This window comes from Capsicum annuum, chromosome 10, assembly GCF_002878395.1.
Source record: "Capsicum annuum cultivar UCD-10X-F1 chromosome 10, UCD10Xv1.1, whole genome shotgun sequence".
Classification (NCBI taxonomy): Eukaryota; Viridiplantae; Streptophyta; class Magnoliopsida; order Solanales; family Solanaceae; genus Capsicum; species Capsicum annuum.
Genome location: NC_061120.1, coordinates 98,373,541 through 98,395,734, shown reverse-complemented (window position 1 = coordinate 98,395,734; position 22,194 = coordinate 98,373,541).

The following is a 22,194-nucleotide window of genomic DNA, read 5'->3' as shown; positions in this document are numbered from 1 at the left end:
TAGTTATATAGATATCAGTTATTCAGTTTTTCAAATCATTATGATACATGTTTTTACTTGGTCTTGTATTTTGAATTTTACATGTTCATGCATCCAAGTTTAGTTTCTATATGTATTTCTAATTAGTCTTTACCTCACGTACCAGTACATTCAAAGTACTGATCAAATACCTTTCTCTTGCGCTATGTTTTCTTATAACATAGGTTCGGATGCATAGTTTCCCGACTATCCCTAAGCAGCTTAGCAGTTGCCCAAAGTAGTAGTTATGAGTCCTTATCCATCAGGGACGTGATATATTATCTCCTTCAATTCAGCATTTCATTATGATTCAGTTAGTCTTAGTTAGGGATTTGTCTCATCAACTCCTTATGATTTAGAGGCTTTTAGACAAACAGTCTAGCTTTCCAGTGTTTATCAACTACTTTAGACATGTCATTTTATATATTTCAGTATTCAGATTGACAGTACCTTATGGGTTTACCTTCCGCACACGTTTTCTTACTTTCATTTTATTCAGTGCTCATAACAGGCACCAGACATGGGTTATCTTAGGGTCACTTATGGTTGTAAGCGTTGTGTCACGACTAGGGGGTAGCCTCGAACCGTGATAGTACAATTCCATAATTCATCTTTCTTAACCAATGTCACATTATCAATGAGCATATATATATAACATGAATAATATAACTATCATGGGGTTTACCCAAACTTTAAATCATCAATACAATATCTTCCTCTATCCCATACCGGAGAGATGGGTATTTAGATATATAGTAGGTGCACTGACCTATGTCATGTCTAAAAGGGTGTAAATTCATAAGTCTATTTCCCAGAGTGAACTTCGAGACTAAATCATTATAAAAGTGTAGAAAATGTCAAAATCTCTCACAACCAAAGTAATTAATAGTATCAAAACATAGGCAAGAAGCTATCTTGGTCCCTTTTTTTATGCATCATTATTAATCTCTTTTACATGTACATTATTTATTAAGATAGGCATTTACTATTATAATGAAATCCTTTTATGGTAAAAGTGGTCTTAATCCCTTAATTAGTGACTACAATAATAAACTTATAATCTAATTGGAATTTTATCAAGCAATGATGCAACGATCATGAATGTACCGAATCTATGCATGCCATCACCAATATTCATGCAATAGAACCATAAGCATTAATGTATCAATAAACTACAGTCACATCTTTTACAAGGATAGACACTTACTAGATATTTAACATAATGTGTGCAAAATAATTACAATATCATAATCATGGACTTCGGCCCACACATATAGCTGAATTCCACATTAGTAATCATATCTATACACATCTCATATTTATATGTCGTAGCGTATTTATAAGGCGTAACATCTCCATAAGACATATGGCATATATATACTCATCTTACATATAGGAGGAATCTCGCATATAAGAGGCGTAATACATCAATAAGAGTCTTAAATCTAGGAGGCATAATGCATCAATAAAGCATAACTCATAACTATGAGGAATATCATCTTTATAGGACAATTATCATATCTGAGAAGAAACATCTACAAAGGCCCAATATATCATATCTAAGAGGAATATCATCTCTATAGTCCATTAATCATAATCCATTGAAAGTCATCACAATTTACCAAGCCACGGAGTAAACTTATTCTAAAGGCTCAATAGTCTCAACTAGGCCTAACATCAGCAGCTAAATCCACAAGGGCTAGCACAAGTCTTGGACTAAGGTAGGCCCAAAAAAACCATTTCTAATCCTCAATGTCCATATTTAGGCAATTTGTACCCCAAACTAGGCTAAGATATCTAGTTCAACTTATATATATCAAGTAAGCCATAACCAATCCTAAGATAGGAATTTTGTCTAGAAATAAGGGCATTTAAATCAACTCCACATAATTACGGTTTCAAGATCACCATAATAGCCCAAACTAGGCTAAATATACTATTCATACTTCTAATGCTAAAACCACATCCCAAACTTAGCATTATATCATATCCACTCTACGAATTAGCTAATCTAGGGAGAAGGAAATAGGATTTAAAAAAGGTATTAAGTATTTCAACTTACAGGTCAAAACCCTTATCTAATCCCTAAATTTTAATATTTAATACTAATTATCATCATTTTGTGATAATTCTGGATGGTTGTATGTTTTATTATCTACCATGTCTCTCTTGTTTTTGTGAAACCTTTTGGTGCTTGAAATCTGATATTTATGCAGATGAACTTACTGGTGTAAGACTATATGCTCATTTCTATGAAACCTATTTTCTAAGTTAAAAAAGTACTAAGTCATTTTACCCATAATAAAACTTAACATTCATATTAACACGCAATATATAACACGCATCATCTTACAAAGAAGAGTAAACAAAAGCCTACCTCAAAATCGAACCCCGAATCCTTACATCATTCACCTAAAGCTTATATTTATTTCACAATCCCAAAATTCCATTACACTATAAAAATCATATCCTACTCATCAATATAATAATAACGATACCCATATAGCACCATTGTGATTTTGGTCCAAAAACAACACAAACCCCAAGTGAGTCTCACTTATAGAAATCATGTTTCTGAGGTCATCCCAATGTTAATACATGATAAAGGAATCATAACCCTCAAGAAATGGGTGAAAACCTAGGTAATTTGGGGCTGAAATCATTCCCTCAAGATATTTGGGGTTTTGGGTTAAGAACTAAGAAATTCATCAAGAATACTATTAAATATTACCTTAAATCAAAAAATATTCGTGATAAAAGATGTTAATCAAGATCCCAACTCACCCTAAAGGCTCAATTTCATGACACCCTTTTATGGTTTATACGCCTTAAGAATGAGTAAAAAATGGCCAAAACGTGGCCTAAAATCCCTTTTATATCCATACCAGGTATCCAGGTGTTGCTATCATAGTCCTGGGTATACGATCATGATCCCTGGTCTTAGAAGAAGATATTCCGATTGTAATACCTCTTGTTGCATTTACAGTATCCTCTACAATACCCAAAACAACCAAAACTTGGAAACATTTCCAAGTTTCCACAAAGGCCTCGGGTGAAACACCCTAAACTTGGACTCTTAGAAAAATTTCCTAAGTTTGAGACTCTAGGAAAGGTACGACCCATGGGTACTAGTCGTACCCTAGGATACAAGTTCTCGTATGATGGTCAATAAGTTTTGGTTGGGTTCTATCCAAGATATAATTAGGCATCATACGAGTCATACAATAGGTTAAGAGTGGTATCTTACAAATCGTATGATGACCTAAGGTTAGCCTAGTGGATTCTATTATATCCAAGGTATGGTTTAGGATACCATTCATACCTTTGGGTACGATTTTGGCATGGTTATCATATAATGACCAGTGTAGAGTTCCATGGTGAAGTCTAAGGTATGAGTTAGGGTACCACTCTATACCTTAGGGTAGGGTTTAGATGGGTGAGTCGTACCCTCCTGGGAGTTGGTTTTCAGCTTTTAGGCTGAGGGATTTTTGGACATTTCCCACCCCAAAACCCTTATGTACCCACGCTATATAATTCATTGTATCCTCTCATAACACTCATTTTGGTGGATAAAACAATCCAAATACCCTCTCAAACTCACTCATGAAGATTGAAGCTAGGGTTTCCACAAGCGTTCTTCCAAGGGCTCAAGAGTTAAGTTTCCTTCTGTGAATCTTCTTGTATAAGGCATGTAAATCTTCCCTCATTATTATTTCAAAAATATCATGTGCTTGAACATTGATTTTGATTCTTAAATAGTGGTTTTAAAATTCAATGTTGAGGGTTTTGATGCATATTATTTAGTATTGTTTACTCTTGATTTAAATAATGTTTTCATATGTTTTTGGTGATGGTTTACATATGTAGGTGCTTGTTGATTGTGGTTTCATAAGTGGGTAATAGATAACCCTAATATTAGTGGTTTTTACCTTGGTTTTGGTCTTGTTAAAGGTGTAACCACGAGGGTTTTGTGAAAATGTCTAAAGGAAATTACTAGTCATATATAAATGGTTTTTTGAACTAAGGCAATGGCTTAATAAGTATGTATGGTTTGCAAATGGTTTTGTAAAGGCCTTAATCACCATAAAATGTTTTAAACAGAGACCTTGGTTGTTTAATTGATTAAAATGGGTTCGAGTCCTTGAACCTTGGGGTAAATGAGCGTCCTTGTTGGACGATGGCCTAGAGCCCCAAAAATCATATGAATGGTTGATGGATAATGGTAATGGCATGTGTATACTTGGAATTAGTGCTGGTATAATGATACCAACAAAATGCCTTTGGTATGAAATTGACTAAATGGTTAGTTGTGTGTTAATGGTTTAATTTGGGCTTTAAAGCGGGATGTTCAGCCAAGCCATGAAAGGCAGAGGTCCTGGGGGCACCAAAGCTAGAAACTCATGATTTTTCGTTGTGAGGTTGGTCATGGTAACTATGTGCATGATGTCACACTTATACTCTTAGAGATGTACTAGTGATCTTATATTCTCTCTAGTTCATTTGGAAAACACACATCGAGGCCCTTTCAGCAAGTGTCGTTGACCCCATATAGCCCATGGGTAAATTCTGAATGGCATGGCTACACATCCTAGGTTAATGATTTCAAAGTTAATGCTAAACCCGATTCCCTATCCCAGCATGGATCATATATATATGCATAAATATATATATGTATGTATGTATGTATCAAAATGTGTTTATATGGTTGTTTGATTAGTTTTAAAGGTTGGCATTATTTTATCCTTATCTTGAGTACATGCTAGAGTTTACCCGCTAACCCATCTTCGGATGTCTGTATCCACACGTGATGCAGGAACCAGCCATACTACTACTCCTACTCATTGATCAGATTTGGGGACAGTTGGTGTTGGATTGAAGTGGTGAGCTTCCACAGATCGGAAGATATCTATTTCACATCATGGATCTCTCTATATACTTTTGTCTTTTCATATACTTGGTTTTTAGCGATAATCAGGGGCATGTCCCGACTAGACACTCTTTGGTTTGGTTTAGATGCTTTATATGGACAATTCTGTACTTGGGTATGGAATGGTTATTATATATGTATTATATACATTGGGTTACCATTTTGGTTTGATTAGTTGGCTATTGGATGGATTGACTTGGTTGGGTAGGGCTCGGATATAGACTTATCCCAAAGTCATCACATTATTAAAACCATTATCTTGTTATATGTTCAGAATTCACCTGACTCAGGGTATATGTATGTTGGTTGGATTGGGTATCGGGGGTGGTGTCCAGTCTCGGTTGGACTTGAGATGCTTATTAAGACAAGGCCCCAATTCGGGTCATGTCATTGAGATTAATTCAGAATCCAATCTATGTAAATGAACTATGTAACCCCACTAAATTTGACGTTCCAGATGCAATGGAAAAGTCGGATTTTTCATCTAAGGTCGTTTCAAACAAATGTAGGCCGCACACCCTAAAATTTTTTATTATTCAACTTTTCAACTGATAGGTCAAAATGAGCTCGGGTGCATTGGGACCCGAACCAAAGGTCTACCTAGACTAAAATCGATATTTCAGAGTAGTAGGTGCAGTCAAAATTACAAACAAAATGTTTTTACTTAAGTTTTTGCTCGGTGGTCATTAGAAACCAAGAAAGAGTTCTAAAAGAGGAATTGGCTTTAAAAGCCAAACGAACTACCCGGTAACTGAATTGTCAGTCCCAGTAAGTCAAAAATGACTTGGGGCCAATATGGAAAAGCTATAATAGTGAAAATAAGTGTAAATATGAAAACTGAACTGAAGGAATATTACATTATGAAAATCGGATTTTCAAAACCAACCAAACATTTATACAAGCTCACCAAATCATTACCCTCAAAATGAATGTAAACCAAAGCTAAATTAGGGCTAAAATCAAGCCCCAAAGGTTTTGGGGTTTTGAGCAAATAATCAAGAAATTTCACGAAGAAAAGGGTGAATTCTTACCCTAAATCGGATGATAATCACAAAAATAAAGGCTAATCTAGCTTCCTAATCACCAAGAAGATTCAATTTTAAGGTCTCACACTATTAAGGGTTTTTTCTCTTAAGAGAATAGGTAAGGAATGAGCAAAATGTGGAAATAAGGTCATTTTATACCAAGTCCAGCTACCCCAGAGTCGTTTTTACGACCCTGAGGTGTGCGATCACCACATCTTATGGTTGCACAGACCAGTCGCGATCATGACCTCCCCTTAGTTATCACACGATCTTTGGGCTGACAGGCTGGTTGCGATCGCAACCCATGCCCTGTGAATGTACCACTGCGATTCCGGCCCTAGGTTGGTGATAGAAGTTACACCAAATGATAGCTGAAGACTTGGAAATCCTTCAAGTCTCCGCCAAGTCCTCGGGATTCATCTTGAATCTCGTATAATTAACTATGTAATCATACATAAATTAACATTATGGACTTGATGGCACACTCGAAATTTCCATCCGATGTTATTTCAACAGAATGTGGGTCCCACATCCATATTTCATTATCTCAACTTTTTGACTAATAGTCAAACTAAACTTGGGTGCCTCGGTACCCAAACTTAAGGTCTACCTATCCTAAAATTGACATTCTGGAGTTGCTGGCATGGTCAGAATTTGTAGACGCTATCGTTTTACTGAATCCTTTTCCTGGTGGCCATTTGGATCCAATGAAGACTTCTAAATAGGGAATCATCTATAAAAAAACAAACGAACTGCACAGTAACTAAACTGTCAGGTCCAGCAAGTCATAAATGACTTGGGGAAGCTATAGAAAAGCTCTAACGATGAAAATACGCAAAAATATGGAAAATGACCTGAAGGGTCATTAAAATATCCACTACTAAAGAAACTTTCATTCACGAAAGTTAAGGATTAGTATGTACCTGAAGTCTCTCACTCAATTTTGCTATCAATCTCCCAAGTAGCCTCTGCAAATAGGCGGTGCCTCCACTGAACCTTAACAACAGGAATCTCCCTAGTGTGCAGCCACCTGACATCACTAGTCAAAATGATCATAAGATCCTATGCAAAGGTAAAACACTCATCTAACTGGACTTATTTCTATCTAAGCACATTAAACGGATCAGGAGTGCATCGCCGCAACATAGAGACATGGAAAACTTGACGAATAGCGGCAAATTCTGGAGGTAAAGATAATTCATAATCTATCTTACCAATTATGAGAAGAATCTCAAAGGTCCAATATATATAGGAATGAGCTTGCCCTTCCTCCCAAACCTCATCACACCCTTCATGGGAGATACACAAGGAAATACATAGTAACCAACTCCAAATCTCAAGGCACGAAGCCTATGATCTACATAGGCCTTCCGCTTACTCTTAGACGCTCTCAACCTATCTTGAAACACCCTGACTCTATCCAATGACTCCTAAAGCAAATCTATACCATCGGGCCTAACCTCAAAAGTCTCAAGACATCCAGTAGGAGAACGGCATATCCTACCATACAAAGCGTCAAAAGGTGCCATCTCAATGCTTGAATAATAACTGTTGTTATAACCAAACTCTATTGAGGTCAAGTGTTCTTCCCACTGGCCTCCAAAATCCATGACACAAGATCAAAACACATCCTCAAGAACCTGAATAGTCTACTAGAACTGGACATCGACCTACAGATGAAAGGCTATACTAAGATCCACCTGAGTTCCCAACTCCTCCTGAAAAGCTCTCCAAAATATCAAATTGAACACAAAACCATGGTTCAAAATAATAGGAATGGGCACACCAAGAAATCAGATTATCTCCCGAACATAGATATGACCTAGTCTCTTAATACTGAAGAACATCTGAATAGGAATAAAATATGATGACATTCTTAAATGATTACAATGACACAAACACTATCGGAATTATGGGAAGTTCAAGGCAAACCACTAACAAAATCGCTGGTAATCCACGCCTATTTCCACTCGGGAATAGGTAACCTTTAAGTCAAACCACCCGGTCATTGATGCTTTGCCTTTAACTACAGAAAACATAGGCAATGAGCTACAAAGTCATCCATATCACTCCTCATATCATTCCACCAATAATGCTATCTCAAATCTTTATACATCTTAGTTATGCCAGGATGAATAGAATCTCTAGTGCTAGAGCCTCATGCAAAATCAACTGGATAAATTCATCGATCCTTGGGATAAAAATATGACAACCAAATCTTAAAACACCCTTAGAATCTATAGAGTTTCTCTCAGACTCACCACATAATACTTGATCATAAAGGAAGCGAAGCTTACTATCCTAAATATGACAATCCCACATCTGCTTAAATAATGAAGACCTTACCTAAGAACTAGCAAAAATCCTCCTACGGTCTTAAATATCAAAAAGAACCATCAATTTGGCTAAGGACTAAATGTCCCGTGCTAACGGCCTTTGGGAAATGGAAATACAAGCCAAGCTACCTATACTCACTGCCTTACGGCTCAAAGCATCTGCTACCATATTTGCCTTACCTTGATAATACAAGTTGAAAATATCATAATCCTTAACCAACTCCATCCATATACGCAGTCTGGGTCTCAAGATGCTAAAGACTTCAATGATTGGTGAAAATCTCACAATGCACACCATAAAGATAATACCTCCAAATGTTAAGCGCAAAAACTACCGCCTAAAACTTTATATCATGGGCGTGGTAGTTGCGCTCGTGCGCCTTTAGCTGTCTAGGAGCATAAGTAATGACGCAACCCTACTGCATTAACAAGCAACCCAAATCAACACCAAAAGTATCACAAAACATAATGGATCCCTCTCCCTCAATAGGAAGAGCTAAAATAGGGGCGGAAGTGAGAAAATCCTTGATCTTCCAAAAATTTGACTCACACTCCTTAGACCATCAGAAAGGACTCAGACCATCAAAAAGGAACCTTCTTTTGAATCAATATAGTTATAGGGGATAAAATAGTATAAAACCTCTTGACAGAGCATCTATAATAACTAGCCAAACAATTAAACTATGAACCTTAGTTGGCGATATAGATCTAGCCCAATCACGAAATGCCTCTATCTTGGTTGGGTCTATCATAATACTATTCTTAGACACCACATAACTAAGGAATGTCACTGAGTCAAGACAAAAATCACACTTAGAGAACTTGGCACAAAGCACGTGATCTCTTAAAGTTTGGAGCACGATCCTTAAATATTGCATATGTTCCTCTCTACTCCTTGAATACACAAGGATGTTATTGATGAACACAAACATAAAAGAATCCAGATAAGGCCTAAATACTCAGTTCATTAATTGCATGAATGCGGTTAGGGCATTATTCAACTCAAATGACATCACTAAGAACTCATAATTACCATAATGGGTCCTAAAAGTCGTCTTTAGGATATCCTTAGCCCGAATCCTCAACTGGTGGTAACCAAATTTTAAATCAATCTTAGAAAACACTACTGCACCCTAAAGCTAGTCAAATAAATCATTAATCCAAGGCATAGGAAAATAGTTCTTTACTATCACCTTATTAAGTTGCCTAATATTAATATATATACGCATAGCACCATCTTTATTCTACACAAATAATAAAGGTGCTTCTCAAAGGGACATATTTGGTCTAATAAAACCCTTACAAAGAAGATTCTAAAGCTAAGAATTTACCTTCTTAAGCTCGGTAGGAGATATACAATAAGGCATTATAGAAATAGGTCAGGTGCCAGGCTTGAGATCAATAGGAAACTTAATCTCACGGATAGGGGAATACCAGACAGGTCGGTAGTGAACACATTAGGAAACTCACAAACTACAGAGATAGAGTCAAGAGACAGACTCTCCATCTTAGTAGAACAAATATAAGCGAGATAAGAATGCAACCCATCAAAATAAGCCTCCCAGCACAAACATAAGAGTTAATCCCCATTAGTTCATGGCTAACCGCTCTCTACCACATGATTGGTGGTATGTCGAGCATTACTAAGGTAACAGTCTTGGCAAAATAACCTATAACCACATAATAGTGGGATAACTGATCCATGCTCAGAATCACATAAAAATCCACCATATCCAGAATAATAAGATCAGCATAAGTATCAACATCTCTAATAATCACAACACATGATATGAAAACTCGATCCACCATTAAAGAATCATCTATGGGAGTAGATACACATAATGGCATAAATAATGAACCACAAGACAACTACAACCATGGTGTATAATAAATAAAAATATAAGAATAAGTGGATCCCTGAGAAATAAAGCATGGATGGATTGGAAGCACCCCAAAATTGTACCTATCACTATAGCATCTGATGTCTCAGCCTTAAGTCTAGCAGGTATTATATACAACTGACCACGCCTACCACCTGGCTGGGCACCTGACTGACCTCTTATATTACCTGCTTGAGAACCTTTTCGAGTACCCTGAAGCCACCCATGTAACCATGAGAACCACATCTAGATGACGGATGAACTACTCTAATAGCAAAAGCACCATGAGCTAAAGCAACAATCACCCCATGACTAGGGCAATCTTATAAATAGTGAGCAAAAGCTCCACAAGTAAAACATAAGACCTTAGTTGAACCAGAACCAATAGATCAGGCTAACCTAGAATAACCACAACAACTAGAATGACTAGTTAATGAACCTCTTGAAGGCTTACCACTACCTTTACCGGGGCCATCACTAGCACTATAATAACCTCTATTAACTAAAGTACTGCCTGAATTGGTTAACTAGGCTCACTCTAAGATTGATAGGATGGATGAAGAGGATACCTATTCTGACAACTACAATATCTGGGTCGACAACTACAACGGCTCCTACTAAATTTGCCCTAAAACCTAGGCCTGTTATCACAGCCCTTACGACCCTCATGGTATATCTCCTCCATCACTGTAGCATAATCTGAAACCTCAGTAAAAGACCTACCTTTTGCAACTAAACTATGATTAGACAAACAAATGGGGAATCTAAACCCTCTAACTAAGCAATAAACCTTCTTACACTTAATCAAGAATAGAAGTCACATGCCAAGCCAACTCATGAAAACTAGTCTCATACTCAGCAATTGTCATGGATCCTTGCTCCAATGTGGTGAATTGATCCCTCAAATAATCTCTAAGGTTGTGAAGTGTGTACTTCTCTAAAAATATCTCAGAGAACTGATTCTATGACAAACAAAAAGATCCATCTAGTCAAGAATACATATAACCACTCCACCAATGTCAAGAAGCTAAATCCAACTAAAATATGGTGTAATTTATACCGTAAGTCTTAACCCCAAATTATGAAGCCAATCCTTACAAAAAATTATGAACCCATATGTATCCTCACTCGGAGCACCAGAAAACCTAGGCGGAGCTAATCTCAAAAATCTACCCAACATATTTTGCTCCTCAGAAGACATGGTAGGTTAAGCAACCACTGGTTGAGCAACTACAGATATAGGAAGAACCTCAACTTTGGGAGTCGCAGCTATAAGTTGTGCCCCCACCTCAGTACCACTCTAATCTATAGACTATGCACCATCAGATGGCATACCACCAACTATCCCTAAAATTTAAACCAACGCATCTTTAACCACTGATGAAAAAATAAACCCTATGTAATACCCCATACTTTTCCTAGCTTGAAAAGTTTTCCAAGAATGTTAAAGCTTTCTTTGAAATATAAATCCACTTTTGTACATATGGTAATTTTAATATTTTCACATTTTATCATGTGGGGAATCGAATAAGATTTCCATCAATACCAAATTCGCCCAAATCCGACACCCAGGTGAAGAGTTAGAGCCTTTTTAGTGAGACAGTGTACCACCTGAGCCTTCAGCGCGTCGCAGAGATAGCTCAAATAGAAATTGTCAATTTATCCGTGATAGTGGTACTTCACGCTAAACTTCCAAGTCACAGACAAGGTGGCAACGCGATAGCTCTGTATTGTGCCACCATGCAATTGCCTATTTGTTACTTTCCAGTCACTTGGAGTGATAGTGGCGCGTCGTGCCAAGGATGAAAATCAGGAAATTTTCTCTGAAATTAAAGATGTGTACAGGGTTAAAAAGGTCAATCTTCCACCCCTATATATACCCAATAACATGTGATTTAGTTATTCTTTCCCTAAAATATACAAGTTTCTCTCAAGTTTCTCTTAAGAACAAGCTAGGGTTTGTATTGGGGCATGAAATGTTATATGGGATTGATTTGTATAGATGTATATTCATGTGAACCTATGATTAAACCCTAGGATGATGAAATTAGATGTTGAATCATGATGTTTAATTGTTGTATAATGGTGTCTATATATATTATGCCTATCATATGTCTGGTTAAATGCCGATATGAAGGAAAAGTGCCCAACCAGCATGATATTATGAAATCCCATGTTTGTACAAGTTTATGCATATCACATATTTGATAAAGTGCTTCAATATATGAGTTATGAATTGTGCTGTTGGTCATGTGTTCACGTAAGTCATGCTATGTCAGTTTCTTTCTATCAAGTCCTGGGGGTACTTATACCCGACAATTTAGCTATATACCTAGAGCCATGTCATGTTTTCACAATTCTCTCAGTCAAGCTATAATCCATAGAACTCAATCAATCATGTGACTCAGGAAAACCCAAAAATTTTAGTAATCTCAGTGATCTCAGCACTCAGTAATCTCAATAACCTCAGTATTCCCAGTCAATCTCAGTAACTTCAGTATTATCAGTGTGTCCTCAGAACTCAGTACATTCTGTCGATTAATGAAACTCAGTAAATTCTATTTAGTTTAGCTCTGCTAAATAATACCATTTTTATCAGTTCAGTTCAGTAAATCAGGTTCACAGTCTATTCAAATAGGAATAGTAATTAGCACTAAGTGAACCTTAGGATGGGAAAACACACTATTAGACGAGGGTGTGATTATTAGAAGTCATCCTTGTATGCCAAAACTATGTAGCCAGCATAGGTTGAGACATCAACACTATCCTAAGAGGGTTGACGAGGTGGATAAGCACTGTCAGATAAGGGCCTTACCATTCTCGTTTAGGGACACTATCAGATGAGGGTCACCCACAGCTTGTCCTTACTAGTGGCACGATATTGACACCTTTCCAATTAGTGTTACAGATTAGACTCCAACTCAGTCATAATGGCATATTGGGGCATGTCGATTATATAAATACTTCTCATAGTTTCATGTTACAGAATCAGGACTCGTAGACACAGTCAATCAGTCTCAATAATAGAACTCAGATAGTTCTTCAGATGTCAGGACTGTCAGATACAATTAACTCAGATACAATACGAAACTCAGATAGTTCCATCAAATTTAGGACTGTCAAATATAGTCACTTATGTTATCAGTACTCAGACTCAATAATCAAGATATCATAAACCCAGTTAATAGTAAATTAATTTATACAAAACTCATGTTATCATTATCCAATTTTAGGACTATCAGATACAGTCAATTAGACCAATTCTTCATAATCAGAACTGTCAAAAACAGTTACTCCTTTATCTGTAATATGACATCAGTTCCTCAGTACTTAATAGACTCAGTCATTCAGTATCCCAGTATTAGTACTCAGATATCAATAAATCCACATTATCAGAATTCATGAGTTAGCGTTATTACAATCTCAATTATAGTTACGTATACATGCATGTATTCTCACATTTATGTTAGTCAACCAGTTAGTATTGTTCATGAATATGAACCTATTTCATTCAACCTACCTTACTTGTATACCAATATATTCAAAGTACTGATGCTTTTGTGCTATGGTGTCTTATACCATAAGTTTAGAAGTACGAGCTCCAGAGAACCAGTAGCATCCCAGTTCAGCGATCAGAGTTAATAGTGAGTCCTCATCCTTCAAGCACATGATGATCACATTACTACTTTATATTTCAGTTTATTTTAGTAATTGAAGTTACTTGGAGACATGTCCCATCAACTCCTTATTCAGAAAGTTTAGAGGCTTTCATACCATAGTATGTTCAGACAATTATCTCAGTTGTTTTGGTATTGTTATACCATATTTTTCAGTTATGTACTAGTATTGAACCTTATGCCTTTTCAGTTGATGTTTTCGCATTTATGATATTATTACTATTATTCAGTGCTCAGTTTACAGATATCAGTCATGGGTTAGCTTATGGTTCTTTTGGGTCATGCGTACCATGGCATTCTGGGCACCAGATTTGGGGCATTACACCCTGGTGGAGCCTGGGATGGTCCCTGTCCCACCGCTGGCTGAGGCAAAAGTATCTCAACCTTAGGAGCGGGAATAAGACTTGGGGAAGGTGGCCTATCCTGGCCTCTATTTGGGAATACATCTTGTGGTTGTCCATAACCTCTATGTCATATACGAATATAAGTAGGATGCCTAGGCTCGGTCTTTGGACCCTCATGTCATGTAGCGATAGTATGTGTCCTGGCTATCTACAAAAGAGTAAAGTCAAGGGAATACTTCTAGAAACAAACTCTGACTCTTATCATGATATCTGTGAAAAAAGTGAAGAACTCCTAAAAATATCTCATAGCCTTACAAAGATAGAAAATGGACATTATCATTTTTATTTGCAAGCCTCTACTGGACACTTGCTCTTGTACCAATAATACGATTAAACCTAGGCTTTGATACCAATTTGTCGCATCCCATTTTATGAGTCATGATGGCACCTACTAAATCCCGCTACTAGGTAAGCCAAACCACAACCAAAGCTAATCCAATGGGTTAATTTGGTAAAAAATGCCAAACATAGGCGAATTTAAAGAACACAATATATAAATAAATGAAGTGTTCTAAATAGATAAAAAAATATTCAATACAAGATACTATCTGTAATACCCTAAAAAATGCAAATTAATATTAGCACCATATTTCAAGCTTATGCAGAGTACCTCATGGTTATTTGGTATTTTCATGATCAAGTTTTATGTCAATTAAGGTCTCAAATACGTCCTAGCTATTAGGAGAATCAAAACATTCCTCATCGATTGAATTCCTGAGAAGGATATTGGTATAGTAAACTTCAAATGATAATATCTCTAGTTATACTATGAATTTTATGAGTTCATGACCCACCATTAGATAGATAATTGAATTATCTTTCCAACGATACCAATTTTGCCCAAATCCAATATCGGAGAGAAAGGTTATACCCATTTTACTCCAGCATATTAGCCTGGCAACTAAGTGATGACATATCTGACGGCTTATCACATTTCTGACCATATATCTAATGACTTATCAAAATTCTGATGAAATTTCTGATGACTTATAAGCTAATATCATCAGACTTAAGCAAAAAATCATAAATTTTAGCATCAAGTGACGACATGAGCTGATGACTTATCACATATGTAATGACATCAGCCCAATGTCATCAGCCGTTGAATTTAGCATTTTCTAAATGGTTTTGGAGGGGTATTTTTCTATTTTCCCTTCACTCCAAAGCTCCATAAACCCTGAATTCAGCTTCTATTTCACCAAAATACATTCTTTTCTCTCAAATTCTCTCAAGAATAAGAAGAGGGGTTTCCAATTCAAGATCCAACTCTCAAGGATTCCTCCATCAATTTTCCCAAATTAAGTATCAAGGTATGTCATGTGTTGATTCATGGGTCCCTTTCACCTATGAAGCTCAAAAATCTCTTTTCAAAATATAAGATTTATTTATTTATGAATGCTCATGATTTAAATAGAGCTGAAATTCATGTCATGATGTTGTGGGGTTTTGATTCATATTTTAAATTACATATTCCAATGAATGATCCTAGTATATGAAGATTTGCATAATGATCATGATAAACCCCTCTTCAATTTACAAGTTGATTGACGTATCCATGATTATTAGATGTGTTGATGATTGTATAACCAAAGCATGTTCCCCATGTGTTTGATTAAATACTTATGTAAAGGAAAAGTGTCATACTAGTATAATAATATGAAATCCCCATTCATGTACAAGTTTATGCATGTCAAGTGTTTGATAAAATGTCTTAGTCAATGAATTATGGATATATATTTAGCCATTGTGGTGATTTAGAACTTGTACTTCATGAAATCTCCAACTTATTATATTATGGATTATGATGTTGGTCATGTAATCAAGAAAGTCATGCTTTCTCAGTTTCTTCTCATCGAGTCCTGGGGGTACTTGTACCCAAAAAATATAGTTGTGTTCCCAAAGTCAGTGTCATGTTTTCAAAATATCCTCAGTTAAGCCATGATCCATAGAACTCAGTCAGTCATGTGACTCAGGAAATCTTAGTAATTCAGTAATCTCAGAAGTATTTCGTCATTTAATGGAACTCAGTGAATTCAGTCTAGTCCAGTTCAATTAATCATGTTTAGTGTCTATCCAGATAGGAGTAGGAATTAGCGTTGAGTAAATCCAAGGATAGGAACTCACCTATTATCTGAGGGTGTGATTCTTAGAAGCAATCGTTGTGTTCCATAACTATGTAGCCAGTATAGGTTGAGATATCATAGCTTATTATATGAGGGTAGATGAGGTAGCCTAACCTGTTATATGAGGGTTCCCACCCTTCTCACTACGGTTACTTGTTATATGAGGATTGCTAACAGATTGTCCTTACCAGTGGAGAGGTATTGACATTTTTCTAATTGGGGTTACAGATTGAACCCCAACTCTGCTATATTTCTATATTTAGGGAATGTCGGTTAGATGACTACTTCTAACAGTTTTAGCTACAGATCAGGACTGTCAGATACAATCATTCAGTCTCAGTAATAGAACTCAAATAGTTCTACAAATCTCAAGACTTTCAGATACAGTCAACTCAGTTCAGTATGAAACTCAACTAGTTCCATTAGTATTAGGACTGTCAGATACAGTCACTCATGTTATCAGTACTCATACACAGTAATTATGTTATCACGAACTCAGTTAATAGTATATTAATTATATAAAACCCATGTTATCAGTATTCTATTTCAGGAATGTCAGATACAGTCAATCAAACCAGTTCTTCATAATCAGAACTGTCAGAAATAGTCTTTTCTTTATCAGTAATATAACATCAGTCTCTCAGTATTTAGTAGACTCTGTTATCTGCATCAGTCAACTCAGACGTCAATAAATTAGTACTCTGAACCCCGTACCAGTTTAAGTATGTTCTCAGTTATAGTTACTTGTTCATGCATGTATTCTCTCATTCATGTTATTTAGTCAGTTAGTATTGTTCAAGCATATGACCTCCATGCATTCATCCTACCTCACATGCATACCAGTATATTCAAACGTACTGACGTATTTGTGCTATGGTGTTTTATACCATAGGTTCAGAAGTACGAGCTCCAAAGCATCAGTAGCATTCCAATACTCAGCAGTCAGAGTCAGCAGTGAGTCCTCATCCTTCGAGGACATGGTCATAATTTTATCATTTTAGTACTTAGTTTATTTCAGTAGTTGGAGTTAGTTGGGGACAGGTCCCATCAACTCCTTATTCAGATAGTTAGAGACTTTTCAGACTATCATGTTACAGACAGTTTACTACAATTGTTTTGGGTATTTCATACCCCACCCAAATGTTATGTTTTTATCAGATTTGAACCTTATGGCCTTTCAGCCTTTATTTCCACATTTGTATACATATATTATACAGTGTACAGGTACAGATATCAGTCATGGGTTAGCTTGTGGTCCTTCGGGGTCATGGGCACCGTGTAGCATTCTGGGTACCAGACTCGGGGCGTTACACTATCCCATGACCTAGTAGAGCTAGTACAAGAGCATCTAACTATAGAAATATATTCTAAGTATCTAGAGTAGTCAATACTTTGGTCTCAAATATAAAATATAGAAATATAGAAGGAAATAGGTGACTCGGACTCTAAAATATCACCCTATCTCCAGATATTAACACTACACAAACATGAATCAGTAGCGGAAACTAGTATATGGATCTACACTAATAAGCTACAGAAGAATAGTATGAGTACCAAAATAATGGATACTCAGTAGGCATCATCGATTGACTGAGCTAAATCATGATATAAGTATGATAAAATTCAAGATAATATAACTAAGTTAAGGTACAGAAATGAAGTTGAGTCATCCCAAACATTGGTTTACATAATAAGTAATTGCATAGGAATAACAGTATAATATAAGGCACTGACACATGTTAATACTGTCATGCATAATAATTAATAATGCGGAACAATAACTTATCATAAAACATAAACACAAGCGATCACAAATACATAATTGGCTCCCATACGTCAATTGGTTCAGAAAAGTAAAGAACTCATCACAGCCTCTCATACGACTAGAGAGTGCACTCAAGAGAAAAATAATGCAATCCACCAATATTATACCTAGCTTTCATTGTCATTTAACCATCATCCCACAATTATAATCAATTGATCATTTACCAACATTTCATAATTCACCAACATAAAGCAACTGTATCATCAATACTCACTAGTCACTATTTATTAGCAAACCATCTCTTATTAACTAATTCATCGACTAACTAGTCATATTTGATTTGTATTCCTTATTTAAGCAACTATTTGCCATATAATAATTAATAACTATTTCTTAGATAATCATAATTTATTCGCTAACATCATTATTAACTAATCATTATTTACCAACTAATACTTGTTTACCAACTACTAATTATTAGTCACTTGAAAATATCCACCACTAATCCATATTTAGTGCTAATCATCAACTATAATACTTTATAAGCATTATACTTGCGGGCCATAATCAAAATCCCTATTATCAGCATCATACCCAAACTACATATAAATATATATATATATATATGTAAATATTTGTCATACGTCAGGGCATAGCCAAAATCGAACCAGTAGATGTATACATAGGCACATCAATATAATCATCCTTTGGCCTTGTCGGACATCAATATATCATCAATCATCATTCGGCCTTGTCGGGTATCAATATAATATCTTAATCATCCTCCTGGCTTGTTGAGTATTAATTCATTATCAGCATATTCTTCGGCCTTGTTGGGTATCAATATATCGTCATAATAATCCTCCAAACTTGTTGAGTATCAATATATCATCATAATCATCCTGTGGCCTTGCCAGGTATCAATATATCACCAACAATCCTTCGGCCTTATTAGGTATAATCAAAATCAACATTATCTTTCAAAATTTAACCAGGTATATAATCAATGCCATAAGTGTCAATATAGTCAAGCATCAAGATTTCTAACATAATTCATGGCACAATTTAATTAAATAAATTGAAATAAAAATATAGCACAAATAATAACACAATTGCTAATGTCATCAATATGGAGGCTTTCTAACATGATTACTAGCATAATTGATTAGCATGATTATATCATAAGCAATATCATGAGCAATGACTTATCCATAGTATAAACAATGGCTTATTATTAGCATAAAGGTATCTTATCAATATCTTGAGCAATAGCTAATCCATAGCATAAACTATAGCTTATTCATAGCATGATCAATAACATAATTTATGGCTTAGACAAATAAAAGTCAAGGGCTCATTCAATGGTATATTCGATAATCCATTCAATAGCTAAAACAATAGCATCATCAATAGTTGATCATAAGCTTAATCAATAATTCATACATGTGGCATAATTGTTTAGGCATTACTACCAATGTCGTTCATCATAACCAACAAGTACAAAGGTTCCTCAGTATTGCCTCAAAAGGGCATTATCTAGGCAATTAATAATTGTATAAGGGTTTCAAGATAATTTATTCAGCATTCATGGTTTAAGGTGGTTCAAAAATCTCACTTCTAAATCCGCAAAATACATTCTAAGTCAAATTCTATCCAGGACTAGGCTAAGGTATCTAAAAATCCACTCTTAGATGTATAGCAAGCTATAATTAGCCCTAAGGTAGAGATTCTACTCAAGCATTTTAACTATGTCCAATGGAAATTAAGGCAAACTCTATTAGTGTAAACAACTAAGTTCAAACTTTTCCTAAGAATGAGAGACAACATTACTCCTGTCTAACAAGAGTAATTCAGATCACTCCCATCCTAAGCATGAGCCATAAAGTCTAAATCACTAAGGTTCAAGGTAACAAGATAAGTATTAAAATTCTATGATTTCAAATGGCTTGCATATCATTATCCAATACTTGAAACCCATTGCAATCTAAGAAGATATCATAACTATACTATGACATAGCTCAATCTAATAAGGGATAAACCTAACATACCTCGTCCCCAAAAAGAAATCTCAACAAACTGCTACCACCACTTTTTCTTTCTGAGAATCCTCCTCTAGATGTAAAGATATAAAAAACACATTCTACTTATCAACACGAAAATATCTATACCCATATTACACCATTGTGCTTCAGGTCCAAAATTCACCTCAAAATCCCATGTGGGTCCTACTTATGAAAATCGCATTTTACACAAGCTCAAAGAATCATTACCCTAAAAAATGGGGAAAAAACAAGCTAATTTGGGGCTAAAATCAAGACCTTAGGTTTAGGGGTTTTTAGAAAATAATCAAACAATTTCACGAAGAAAAGGGTGAATTCGTACCTTAAATCAGATGATAATCACAAATATAAATGTTAATATAGGCTCACAATAACCCACAAGCTTATATTTTAAGCTCTCATGCTATTTAGGGATATTGCTCTCAAGAAAATGGGTGATGAATGAGTAAATTCAGGCAAAAAGATTCATTTTATACACATTCATGAACTCTGGGTCCCCATCACGACCCCAAGGTAAGCGATTTCCACATTTTGTGGCTGCACAGACCAGTTGTGATCACGACCTTCCCTCAACAATCACACCATCTTTGTGCTCCACAGTCTGGTTTTAATTGCAACCCATGCCCTCTGATTCGGGTCCTACTTACGAAAATCCCACTTCATACAAGATCAAGGAATCATTACCATCAAAAATGGGCAAAGACCAAGCTAAATTGGGGCTAAAATCAAGCCCTTAGGTTTTGGGGTTTTTAGAAAATAATCAAGTAATTTCACGAATACAAGGGTAAATTCTTACCTTAAATGGATGATAATCACAAAAATAAACGTTAATCTAGGCTCACTATCACCAACAAGCTTATATTTTAAGATCTCACACTATTTAGGCATATTGCTCTAAAGAGAATTGGTGAAGAATAAGGAAATTCGGGCAACAACAACAACAAGCCCGGTGAATTCCCACCAAGAAGGGTCTGGGGAGGGTAAAATATACGCAGTCCATACCACTACCTCCGAAGAAGTAGAGAGGCTATTTTCGATAGACCCCCAGTTTAAGATAAAGAATAGTTAGCAAGATCAAAGTAGTACACGAAAACAGGATTGGTGGCATAACCGAAATAAGAAATAAGGACTAATAAAAAGTAGAAATACAAGAGACATGGAAATAACAGTAATATGAAAATAAGAAATAAGAAAAGGACACCCACCTAGTAATAGTGTACACTAGCAGCTCCTACCAATGGACATAGTCCTAGGGTTACTAACCCGGCTACGCAAGAACTCCCTAACTACAAGATACAAGCCACCCTTGCATTAGCCTTCTACCCTTATTCGCGACCTCCACACCTTCCTATCTAGGGTCATGTCCTCAGTAAGCTAATAGCTCCATGTCATATCTAATCACCTCTCTTCAGTATTTCTTCGGCCTACCTCTACTCCTCCTGAAACCATCCAAAGCTAGCCTTTCACACTTACGAACTGGGGCATCTGCGCCCTTCCTCATCATATACCCAATCCATCTTAGCCTTCTCTCCCGCATCTTGTCTTCTACTGATGCCACTCCTACCTTTTCCCAAATAATCTCATTCCTAACTCTATCCCCTCTAGTAATTCCATACATCCAATGCAACATTCTTATTTCCGCTACCTTTAATTTTTGAATATGGAAGTTCTTGACTGGCCAGCACTTAGCACCATACAACATGGCCGGACAGAATGCCACTCTGTAGAACTTAGCTTTAATCTTTAAGGGAACCTTATTATCACACAACACTCCGGAGGCGAGCCTCCACTTCATCCAAATTGCTCTAATACGTTTAAAGAAATCTTCATCAATCTCTCTATTCTCCTGAATCATTAACCCAAGATACTTAAAATTATCCCTCTTACAAACATCCTAGGAATCTAACCTCACCGCCACTCTGTCCTCCTACTTCGAGTCACTAAACTTGCATTCCATATACTCCATCTTGGACCTACTC